The sequence below is a fragment of the Monodelphis domestica genome, chromosome 8, assembly GCF_027887165.1.
Source record: "Monodelphis domestica isolate mMonDom1 chromosome 8, mMonDom1.pri, whole genome shotgun sequence".
In the NCBI taxonomy this organism is placed as follows: Eukaryota; Metazoa; Chordata; class Mammalia; order Didelphimorphia; family Didelphidae; genus Monodelphis; species Monodelphis domestica.
In genome coordinates this window covers 204,369,611-204,382,411 of record NC_077234.1, presented here as the reverse complement: position 1 = coordinate 204,382,411, position 12,801 = coordinate 204,369,611, and the positions used below count along the sequence as shown (strand labels likewise).

At 37.2% G+C, this 12,801-nt stretch overlaps 1 protein-coding gene across 6 annotated transcripts in view; it reads right to left on the bottom strand.

Moving 5' to 3' along the window:
* CNGA3 (cyclic nucleotide gated channel subunit alpha 3) overlaps positions 1-12,801 on the bottom strand; it is a 102,314-nt gene that overhangs the window by 88,911 nt on the left and 602 nt on the right. The window contains exon 1 of one of the 6 annotated variants that reach the window (XM_056808184.1): positions 12,327-12,801. This exon is cut by the window's right edge and continues 360 nt beyond it. The exons of the other annotated variants lie outside the window; for them this stretch is intronic. The gene's annotated coding sequence lies outside the window, so the exon portion shown is untranslated. The remainder of the gene's footprint in view (positions 1-12,326) is intronic. 6 annotated transcript variants of the gene reach the window in all.

The window sequence follows — 12,801 nt, the reverse complement described above, 5'->3', positions numbered from 1 at the left end:
CCCTCAGGTCAACAATTGAGGCTGAGAGGCACACACAAAGTTTCCTTGGGCTCTGAGACCAGCACTCTGGTCCCCTTGGGAGATTCAGATTTCTCCCGCAGTGCACCACAATACACACTCAAAAAAGAAAAATAAAATAAAACAAAACATAATAAAGCATGAGTGGGAACAGTTTCAACACTCTTGTGAATGTCCCCCAGGCCGAACTTAGCCCCATGACCTCCAGGGGCCGCCGTATCCAGCCCTCCAACTCACCTTCTCTGAAACTTCTTGAACAAGTATCACACAAAATTTTAAACCTGAACCATAAAAAACAACAACCTCGTGTTATTTATTCATGGAGTCTGCTTTCCCTCATAGTGAGCTGAAAAACTCAAAAGAAAATCTGTTTCTAAGAGAGCATAACACCTTAAACAAATAACCTAGATAGAAACACTTAATTTTCTCTCTGCTAATTTACATATTATTTAGCCTAGGACATACAGAAAAAACTGTCGTATTAATTTTAAAACTTTTTTTCTCATTTCCACAAACAACAAGAAGAAAAGTTTTAGTTCCTCTTTTTCACAAACTTCTGGCTTATACCAAATTTAAAAAGACAATTGAAGAAAAATGAGAGATAGGTCTGGAAATGTCTCCAAGTCTGTAGCCTTGAGGAATTCCAAATCCTCTTACCTTATTTGGATGACAGGATTCTTGGACTAGAGGAGCCATTGTCTGCCCACCGAAACTCAGCCTCTCTCTCATACAGAAAAAGAAACAGGAAGAATAAATCCTGTGGGTACCCTTTTGAGATCAATATCTTTCTGTATGAAAGAGAAACCCATCAGAGGTGACAAGGCTATCACTCTATCCTACCAGAGTCGCCAACTATTGTGAAATAGAAATCTGCAGACTCCATATAGACAATTTAGGTAAGTAAAGTCAAAAAGCCAAATTTCTCCAAGTGTAAAAATGGAGATTTGAACCCCAGACTTCAATCCCCAAACGTCCTTGCTAGCTCCCAGAATTCTCTCTAATCTCCCTGAGTGTGAGACAAATTATCATTTAAAGGGGCTCTCAGCCCACTTGAACCTTCTCTCTTCCTGCTTCTGCTTCCAACTTGAATTCCAATTGAATGGGCCTTTCTGCCCTCTGAGGCACGTGTTTTCTTATTTTGTATTTTCTTTATTTCTTAATCTTTAATAAACCTCATAAAAATATAATACTTTTATTACTAGAAACTAATTTTAAATTTAACACAAGTCAAGGTAGAAAGTTAGAGTTTATTGGAAGAGGGCCAAGTCCTCCAATAAAAGTGTTCTCTTGCATGTATTACATTGTTGGACCCCGGCAAGAGACAACGCCCAGAGGTTGAGTCCTGGATTTTATAACAAAATGAATACTTCCATACAAGATCATAATACATAACATCATATAGACCTTATTTTAGAAACAGTTACCCAATCACAAAGCTGATAGGTTGGTTCATTTCGGAAAGCCCATATTAGTCCTTTGACTAATGACAAGTCAAGTATAATCTTAGGGAGGAGTTAGACATCCCCTTAGAAGCAATTTTTATGCTTTAGTTAGAAATCCTTGTAAAATTATGAATTCTACTGATTGTATTAAGATTATAATAGAATTTATACTAATCACTTTAGAATCACAATACTGATTATCTTAAACCTATCACTATCACTAAAATCCAATGAAGTATAAGGGGGTAGGGGTCTTTTTTCCCCCACGGAAGAGGTAAAAATAAAGACAATAAAGAAAGGAAGGGCAGCTAGATTAGATTAAGTATATATAAGAGGAATACATGCTGGAGATGATGCAGTTGTAAAAGCATTTCAAAAACCAATATCCAAGGGTTCGTTAAGTGACACAATAGATAAAACACTAAACTTCAAGTCAAGACCTGAGTTCAAATCCAGTCTCAGACAATTTCTAGTTCTGTGACCCTGGGCAAGTCACTTAACCCTTGCCACTCTTCTATCTTAGAATTGATACTAAGACAAAGTAAGAGTTTAAAAACAAACACAAAATCTCCTCCAATATCCAAGGTGACAGAAAAAGAGCAAGATAAGAAAGACAGAAAATAAAACAATCTAGATCTTCTTATTTATAAAGAAAAATGTTGACAAAGAAAATATGAATTATCAACCTATATAATTATCCTCCTGTTTGCTCAGAATCTCCTTAGAATTATCTGTATATGAACTGATGGTATGATTAGGGAATGAGTAACATTTTGTAATTGATGTTCAATAGTGAACCACATATTTGTTGTTCGGTCATGTTCAACTCTTTATAACCTCATTTGGGGTTTTCTTGGAAAAGATACTGGAATGGCTTTCCATTTTTTTTCCAGTTGATTTTACAGATGAGGACACTGAGGCAAATGGGGTCAAGTGACTTGCCCAAGGTAATATAGTTAGTGTCTGAGGCCACATTTGATCTTGGGTCTTCCCAACTCTAGCTCAATCCCCTGCACCACCTAGCTGACCCATATTTACCATTTTACAATTAGTTTAAAGAATTAAATTGAATAAGATCTCATGGTTTAATTGTTGATTACAAAAGAAAATTTGATTAGATAGAACAAAATACCTCTTTTTTCTCCATATATCAAAACCACTCAAGGTTCCTTAGAGCACTTATGAACATGAGTTTGACAAATCAATTTTGTCAGTGCAATAAGGAGGAGATATGGCAAGATAGCAATTTATGTGAAAAAAAGATCTTGGGGCTTTAGTAAAATGTAAAGTCAACATAAGTCAACAGTGTAACATGACTACAAAAGAGCTAATGTTGTGCTGTACTGAGGGAGGGGTAGTCAAAAATTAGAGGATAATTCCAGTATTCAATCTAGTCGGGGAGCACCTGAGGTACTGTGTTCACTTCTGGCCACCACCCTTTAGTCAAGACAATGATAAACCTGTAGGACTCCAGAGAAAAGTACTCAGGATAGGAGATAATGTAGCATCCCTCGTAAATCTTCCCTTCCCCAATTCTCACATGCTTTCATGGGGTAAGACCCCAGAGGATGGCTGCTGCCTTGGATTCTTGGGACAATCGTATAGACCTGAACCCCCTAACCCTTGACTCATGAACTCCCCTTCTGTAGGCTTCCTGTTAATTAGCCAATTGCCTCTTGGCAAAGACATTTCCTAAGGTACCATGGCAAGAGTTACATTTTTACATCACTTCATCAATCATTCCTGAGTCTTTGAGACCCTGTGCAGCATACTGTCCATGAGGTTTTATTAGTAAAGATACTGGAACTGTTTTCCATTCCCTTCTCCAGTGAATTAAGATAAACAGAGGTTAAGTGATTGCCCAAGGTAACATAGTTATTAAGTGTCTGAGGCCAGATTTGAAATCTGTTTTCCTGCCCAGGACTTTCCAGGTCCAGCATTCCTTGTACTGAGCCACCCAGCTGCCAAAGAGTAATCAATGTAAAATATCCCCACTTCCCTGTCGTAAACCAAGGGATCACTTTCCCACAAATAAAAAGGAATCCATCCAAATAAAGATTAGACTTCAAGTATAGAGTAGAAATGAGGCCTTACTGTGACAGGTACACAAGTTACTAATGACTCCTGGGATGGCAAAGACTAGAATTCTGATGTTGGGTTCTGTTCAAATCTGGCCTCAGACACTTACTAGCTATGTGACTCTGAGTAAGTAACTTCTGTCTGCCTTGGTTTCCTCAGCTATAATCTCCAAAGGTTATTGCGAAAATCAAATAATATTTGTAAACAGAACAGTTCTTGGCAAAGAATGTATTTAATAAATATTCATTTCCTTCTTTTCTCTCTCCCATTCTCCTTCCCTCCCCCTTCCCTTCCTTTCTTCCTTCTTTCCTTCCTTCTTTTCTTCTGTACTTGATTTGAGATCATACTTCTTGAAGCTGCTCCTTCCTCCTTTCTCTCCTTCCAGATGACTGTCTTTTTATATCTATATTTCTCTGGAGCCAGTATCTCTGCTTCTACTGCATATAACATTCCCTACTACTCCAGTAGGTCCCCTTCAAAGCTACATGGCCAATGGTCCAATGGTCAGTTCTACAATCTCTCTGAATTCATTCTCTTCATCTTCTTCGCCTTCTTCATCTCTTCACTTTGTCTATTTAATGTCCCCAGAGGTATATCTAATTTGTTTTCTTAGATGATCTAGTTCCCTTCTTGATTCAGTTAGCAGAATCATTCTTCATAAAGAGAACAAGCACAAATTCACTTTAAAATTATTATTTTATAAATATATTATCCATTTATATTCACATATTAGTATATTATATTATTTATAGATATGTTTATGTAATATGTTTATATATTATTTATATATGTCATGGCTGGATCTATTTCCCAAAGATATCAAGGAAAAAGGAAGAGAACGTATATGTTCCAAAATATTTATAGCAGCTCTCTATTTAATGGCAAAGAACTGGAAAATTGAAGGCATGTCCATCAAGAGTTGAACAACTAAACAAATTGTGGTATATGATTGTGATAGAATACTATTAAAGCATAAGAAATGATGAGCATATTAATTTTAAACTTGGAAAGAATTACATAAGATAATGAAGAGTGAAATGAGTAGAACCAAGAGAACATTATATACAGCTATAGATTAAATATTTGAAAAATATTTTGTAAATATTCACCTCCAGAGAATGAACTGAAAAATGGAAACATCTCTCTCTCTCTCTCTCTCTCTCTCTCTCTCTCTCTCTCTCTCTCTCTCTCTCTCTCTCTCTCTCTCTCTCTCTCTCTCTGTCTCTCCTATATATATGTTTGCTGGATGGTACCTTCTATGGTATGGGGAGGGAAGCAAGGAACTGAAACACCTAGAAATATATTCTATTAATAAATAATACAATTTAAAAAATCATTACTATCTCCTATTAATGCCTTATGATTATGTTACAGGATTTCTGTTACTGTATCAGCCAAAATGAGGAGGGGAATTCCTTTTCTTACACTTGTTATAGGACCTGAGGATATTTACTCAAGAAAGGAGAAAATTTTGATCGGACACAATAGCTATCTTCAATATTTAAAGGACTGTCATAGGGAAGGAGGATCTAACTTATTCTGCTTGGACCAAAAGGCAGAATTAGAATCGGTGGGTAGAAGATACCAAGAGACAACTTACACGTGATGTAAGGACAAATTTCATATCAGTTGGATATATCTTCAAACAGATCTTGTAAATCTGAGAGAAGTGGCTTCCCTCTCACTGGAGGGCCTAAAGAAAAGTCTGGATGTTCAGATGTATAATTAAGAGATTTATTTATTCAGGCTAGATTGTACCAGATGACCCCTAAGTTCTCTTTTAATGTGGAAATTCTTTGATTCTATGATTCTTCTCTTCCCTGCCTTCTGGAAATTGTTTTCGCACTACCTCCATTTTTTTTCCAATGGGGAGCAAAGAGAAATGGTATACTGACTTTGGTGAATGAACAGAACTTCCTTGCTGTTCATACTCACTGGTTTTCAAGTTATCAGATCTGCTTATGCCTTCAAGTTACTTTGCCCTAGAGAATTCTCTTTGATATTGTTGCCTTTAATGATGAACTTTTATTTGCTAATCTTGATCATGAATATGATGAGAAATATTACCACCTTTCTCTTAAACGGAAACACTCAAAAGTACTATCTCAATATATGCTCATAAGAAAACAAATTAGTTTGATATTGTTGCAATCATGGTTTTACAATGTTAAAAATACTTTGAGCACACATTACAAGAAGTATAGGCATTATTCCTACAAAGAGAACTTAAACATTTCATCCCATGAAGTACTTAGCATGGGTCCTGGCACTTTGAAGAGAACATAAGGCACCATGGAGCAATATCTCGACTACTGAGTGGATTAGATTTGTACAAAGTCATCAGCTTCACTCTCTCATCCAGTGTTATCCAAGTACAATGGCAAGATAAAAATCAAGCTGACTATTGATGGCCCAGGATGCAGTGGATGGCCTTGGGCACGTCTGAATGTCTGATCAAGTTCTAGATGCTCCACAGCACCTACTTCAGCTCCTTTCATAACTATTGGAACAAATTGTTCTCATTTGCCCATTCTACTGGAAGGAAGCCTTCACATGTGTTTACCCTGCCTCCTGTGAGGGTTTTACAGGTGTGTGGCCACTGCACATTCTGCAGCTTATTGGAGCTGCAAGTGAAAGTCTGAAGGGCAGACTATACTCCCTGGTATTATTGTTCTAAACTGTCCCTCTTGTAGGGAAACTTGATCTGAGCCTACTGCAGGTTCCCTGTTCTGCATCAGCAACATGGGAAACATCCAACAGACCTGCATAATGCACGTAGAACTGCTGTACTGCAGAAATTTAGAAAGCACGGCCCTAGGCAGAGGTAGTGTGATCACCATCTCCATTTATGAATGAAGAAACTGAGATTCAAAGGGGGTGAAGTGACTTTCTCCAGATGACATGGTTACTTGAATGTAAGCTTCTTGAGGCCAGGAACTATTCATTTTTATTTTTGTTTTCCTAATGTTTACTACAGCATACAGAGTACATAATAGATCGTCAATAAATATTTGTTGATTGACTGGTTGATCATTGAGTGGCAGAAGTGGAACTGGCAATTTGGTCTTTTAACTCCACATTCTGGGCTCTTTTTACTATCTCACACTGTTGTCTGATGATATCTATTATAATTGTTATAATTATAATATATATGTGTATATGTATATAACCAGTAAACACTTAGTCATAGCATAGATTATTCTAGAAATCCATAACCTACCTCCCATCACTGTCAAGAAGTTGTGCCCTTTAGCCTCATCATGTTTCTTCAGAAATAGACTAGGTTTGGCAAAAGAAAGGAGTGTAATCAATTTAATCTAAATCATATTTATGTTTCCTGAAGTATGGGATTATTTGTGCCAATGACTCCCTCAAATATTAGGACGGCTCGGTAACTGAGAAATGAACGTTGCAACAGTGCAGGTTGACTGTAAAAGATGGCTGATATAAATTTCTTCAAAGTCCCAAGTTCTTCTAGCCCTCTGATACATTAATCAATCAGTGGACATTTAGTAGGTTCCTACCATGTGGCTGGAACAGTCCTTAAATGCTAGGAATATCCAAAAAAAGCAGAAGACAGTTTTTGTTCTCCAAGAACTCACAATCTAATGGGGAAGACAGCATGCAAACAAATATATAGGACAAATTATATATAGGATGAATCAGAAACAACTGACAGAGGGAAGACGTTAGAATTAAGAAGGGTTAGGAAAGGCTTCTGTGAAAGGGATGCAATTGCTCCATTATCATTACAACATATAGTCAGTAATGGAGATAACTTTATGCTGAACTAGCAACATCTGTGACCAAGGGCAAGTGGGGATACATGAAAAGCAGAACAGAGCTATATTAATTTCAGAAACAATAGAGTTAAAGACAATTTATTCTCACAAAGAGAGCTAAGAACAATATGAGGGACTTAAAAATTGGGAGGAGCCTTCCACAAAAGCCCCCTCCCCACCCACTCTGGTATAGAAAAGCTTCTAGATTTTTGATGGTATCAAAAGATTATTTTATTATTTTATTTATTATTATTTATCAGAAGATAAAAATTCTGTTACATTCCATCAAGCTAGAAAGGCTTAGATTATGGTCTTAATGACAGACTGCATCTATTGTCTAAGAGGCTCATCAACCAGTTAATCACTCAGTAATAAATTCTTTGACCATGGCAATCCCCAACGTCCCTCAAGACTGTGTGAATCTATTTTGCTTTCTTCATCAATAATGATGCAGTGCCAATAAAATGGATGCAATGTTTGAAAATCATAGTGTTTAGATTATCCACAAGCATTAACTTAACTTCTGGTATATAATACAGTAGATCTCTATCCAACGACCAAGGATTTGAAACACTACTGGAAAAACTAAATTAATTCAATTCAACAACAATGTATATGAATACTACTAGATGTAAGCACTCTATTACACATTGGGAACTTTAGAAACCAAAATTTTAAAAGTCCTTGCTATTAAGAATCTTATCTGCTAGATCAATATTGACATTTTTGCTATAAATGGAACCAAAAAATATGAGGAAGTTGGAGCTTAATGAAAGAGTGTTTGTGGATTCTCTTTGAAGAAGAAAAAAACTTGAACAAACATTTCCTAAAATATTTGGTCATTTTGTTTTATAATACTTATGAGCACTTATGAATACAAACAGAAAGACTATAGTGAATATAATTACAATTGATTTCCTTTTTTTGCCTTAATTTCTGTTGCAAAAGAAGTAAAGGAAGAGATCTCAGAATTAAGCCAACATACACTTTAATTTGCAGTTACTTTAATACAAAGAGCAAAAGGAAGGTTGGTTAAAAATTAAGAAATGAGAGAGGCCAATCCTCATAGCAATATATCATGACTACTCTTTTCAAGAAGAGTATCACAAGATGTCAAATATAGTAAGACTCAAATAACATCACAAAATTGGAATTAGTACTATCATATTATTATATTAATAATTATTGTTAGTTGTTAATAAAAGTGTTAGAATCCAATTTGAATCTGTGTATAGTCAGACTACTGACTTGTTAAAGAAAATATTAAAATATATAAAAAATTATAAAAAATTAAAAATGACAAGATATAGCATACAAGGAAACCTTAAACAAGCAATGATTGCTGAAAAAAGTCTGAAATGGATAAAAGAACAGACATCAGTCCATAATGTTACCATTGCCTAAAGGATTTCAATAGAGTACCCAGCAAGGTGGGTAGGGGATTAGAGGATAAGATGATAATGGAGTAAAAATCAAGCAGAGCAGCTGTTGTTGAAGAAAGAGATGGCTAGAATTTTGAACCTTTTGGAAAAATAATTTTTCCCCTCTGCCCACTAGTCCTCCAATCAGAGGGGCAGGAGCACTGAAAGTACTGATGGGGAGAAAAAAAAGCTTAAGTAATTTCCATGATAATGAGTTTCCTAGTGATGAATGAGCTTATACTAGAGGGAGCATGATAATTATTATGTTGGAGATGAAACCAAGCAGAATATTTTCCTTGCCCATACAATATAGTATTATTAATGAGGAAATTGCATATCAGAGGTGGTGTAAAAGAAGTCATCAAAGAGATGTTTGAACAGAAGAAAAGATAGGTCATTGATTAAATATGAGTGAGAAATAATGCACAAAATTCAAAAACATAAAGGGAAGCCTGAAACATATTTGGCATATTTGGTGGACTACTCTATGAAGGAACCATAGTAGAATATGAAAGCCACAGTGGATAAAAATCAGTCACAGAATTTTAGAATCTTGAGATACAGCAGCATGGGGATGGATTGGGATTTGTATTAAAGGAATGGGTACCCACATTGATGAGTTCCCAGATAACACTTAATAGCTGTATTTCTCTGGGCAAGTCACAACCTCTGTCTGCTTCTGTTTCCTCTACTATTTATTTTTCTAAACTATTATGGGGATAATAATAACACCCATATCCCAGGGTTATCAAGAGGATCAAATCTGATAATATTCATAAGGTACTGTGCCTGGCATACAATAGACAATAAATGCTTGATCCCCTATCCTTCCTTTACATTGAAGTAGTCAAAGAGATGGGGGTAAAATAAAGATCAACAAAGGTATAAGCATGAAAAAGAGATGATGATGACAGCAATGATGATGATGGTGGTGGTGGTAGTGGTAGTGGTAGAAAACAAGAGAAGTGAAAACTATTCAATTATTTTGCTCTTGTTCTCCATATGAAGGAGAAATTCCTTGTAAAGACTGGGTAGAGGGCAGCCTAGTGATTTAATGGATTGAGAGCCAGACCTAAAAATAGGAGGTTTTGTGTTCAAATCTAACCTCAGACACTTCCTAGCTGTGTGACCTTGGGCAAGTCACTTAACCCCCATTGCCTAGCCCTTCCTGCTCTTCTACCTTGGAACATTATACAGTATTGATTCTAAACTAAAATGAAAGGTAGGGGCTTTTTTTAAAAGACAAGAGGGCTATGAGGCCCATAATACAGTTTGTGAGTAAGATGGAAAGACTGGCAGTACAACCACATTTTCATCTGAGTAGAATTAATCAGTGCACACTGAATATGGAATCTTCCATACTGTTCTCATTAACACCAAATGCTAACCAAGTGAACTAATTGTTCGGGCCACTGCATCTGTATTCCTTTGATACAATAACTTGATGACATCCAAGGGAAGAAAAAGCAAACTATTATGTGTCTTTAGTATCTTGGAATTCAGGAATGAAGGATTGAGAACAAATCTTAAAAACTGAAAAGGCTCAGCTGAAATGACAGGAATTGAGTTGCATTGGGATTGGTAAGGGTTAATACTTGATCAGTTTAGGGAAAAGCTCAGTGTTTTGTTGAGGTCTTTGCCCACATTCACTTCTCCATCCCCACCCCCTCCACAAAGACAATTATGTAATTTGTTGATACTGATGTAATTCTAATTGTTTATTACTTATACCATGGTTACCACTTGCGACTGGTCACCATAGCAATCCCACAACTAAGTGAAAGATGAAATTTCTGCATCAAATTCTGAATGAGGGTAGTTCATTATGATCATTTGTTACTAATTCTGTGGGAACATCAGTAACATTGAGAAAGTTATTGCCAAACTTGAATAAGAAGTGTTTCTGAGGTACTTACTAAATTTTCACAGGAAGAATTATAGGGCTATTCCATATTGCACCTAATTTAGTACTGGACTACAATACAGAAATCTACCGTGTCTATCTATATACCTATATGTCACATAGAAAAAGAAGGAAATACTCAGAATATTAGCAATCTGCAAATATTAACCTGAGCATGAGTACACGCCCATTTACACTTGAAAAGGTTTGCTTATTTCCTCCAATTAACCATATGAATTTTCCATTAATTCAGCTTAATTTTTTAAAAAAGGGCATCTTTGATCAGATATGATGTTTTGTCTGGATTTAATGGCTAGAGCCTATAAGTGAAAATGTTTCCTTGTCCACAGAGAATATTATTGCTTGATCTACAGACCCAAGGGCTGGCCCATGATCAAAAGAGCTCAGTTGAGGAGATCTGCTGCCAGGTTTGGGTTACTGAAAAGAAGTAAAATGACTTGTAGGTAGGTAGGTAGGTAGTTGTAGATTTGCCATTAGAACCAAAGTCTTCTAACTCCTAGGAGAAAGCTCTTTTTGCTATACCAAGTTGCTTGTAAGGAACAATTTGAGTTGACTTTTTATGAAATGAATGTAAGGGTTAATTGGGAGGTTACCATTTGGAAAACAAGATGAGTTAAGCATTATGAATAAATTCTTGGATGAAATCATGGGACTTACTTCATCCAATTTCCTCTGGAACAAGGAAGAAATGGAGATTTAGCTAATGAGGATTTTGCCTTCAAGAACACCATGCCAAATCTCAGAAAAATATTCTAGGAGGAAGCTAACTTTTAAAAGATAACCAGAAAAACAGAAGAACATGGAGACTCTAAGACAAAGCAACAGTTAAATCAGTTTAATCAGTTCAATCAGAAACAAAACATAAATCCCGGTGTGTTGGGGGAGGAAGTCTAAGATTGTTAAAAGTCCAGCACTAATAGAAGAACTGACAAAGCAGAAAAAATACCTCCTCCCTTAGTTGCTTAGAGGGCCTTAGGGGCAATAGGACCAGGTTCTGACCCCCTGTGGTAGAGCAGTTAAGAACTAAAGAAGATCTAGGAACTCTATCTTGTTAAGTACTTTATAGACTCAAACTGCACACTAATTGTGTGACCCAGTGCCAAATACCAACTCACAGAAGGACTCCAGCAAGAGAATGTGGTTCCATTCATACTCCAGAAAAGCAGACAAATCCCAGGGAATTTTGATTTTGCCATTAAAAACTCTGGCAGCCCCTAAACAACAACTCTCACATCTATATTTCACATTAAGAAAAACTTTTTCTTTATAATTCCTTGATCTGGGAAGAGAAGATTCAACTCCTGATGACCAGGGAGAAAACTGAGGCACAAATCAGTGAAGTGAAATGCCAGAGTCCTACAATGAGTACCGAGCACATTTGGGTCTTGAACTCAGCTTCATCTTATCTCAAGCCCTGGGCTCTATATTTCACAAAGTTCCTTCTGCCAAAGAATTGAGTGCCATACCCCTTCTTCCCTTTTAGACTCTTCCCGCCTGAGCCCAGGGACTTTAGCAAAAGAAAAACCATCCAATGAGTCATTCTCTACTCCCATTCCCCCCCCCCCCCCACCTCCTCGACCCATTCTTGCAGAAACTACAGATACAACTTTTCACTTGAGAGAGCAGCGAGGACTTTAAGGAGTTTTGTCAAGTTTCCTACCTGTATCCGTGCAGGCAATTGGGGGAAATTATGCATTTCCCTGAACCGGGTTGGATGAGAAATCAAGGGGAGGGGGAAAGGGAGGTGTAAAGAACCAGACTCCCCCCTTTCACGCGTTCTACATCTACAGGTTTGGGGGATGCAGTTTCTGTGCCGCGGTCAGCCAGGTTGTTGAAGTCGAATCCTGAGAGATGCCACTTCAAGGAGGTTCATTGTAGGGGGAGTGGGGGAAGGGAACAGAGTGAAGGATGGGGAGGCATCGTGATTGGAAGGAAGGTAAACAATGGAGTGGGAATTTAATCCATTCCCCACTGGAGCAATCTCGCCGCCTTTTCGTGCAGTGTCTGGAGGCTCAGTGTCTCAGTGGCAGACTGAGTTGCTCTGGTCCCACCGCAACATCTGCTCACCCTGATCTGGGGTAAGATTCGGGGGGCAGGAAAAGGCAGATCATGTTCCCAGTGCTCTCGATCCAAGC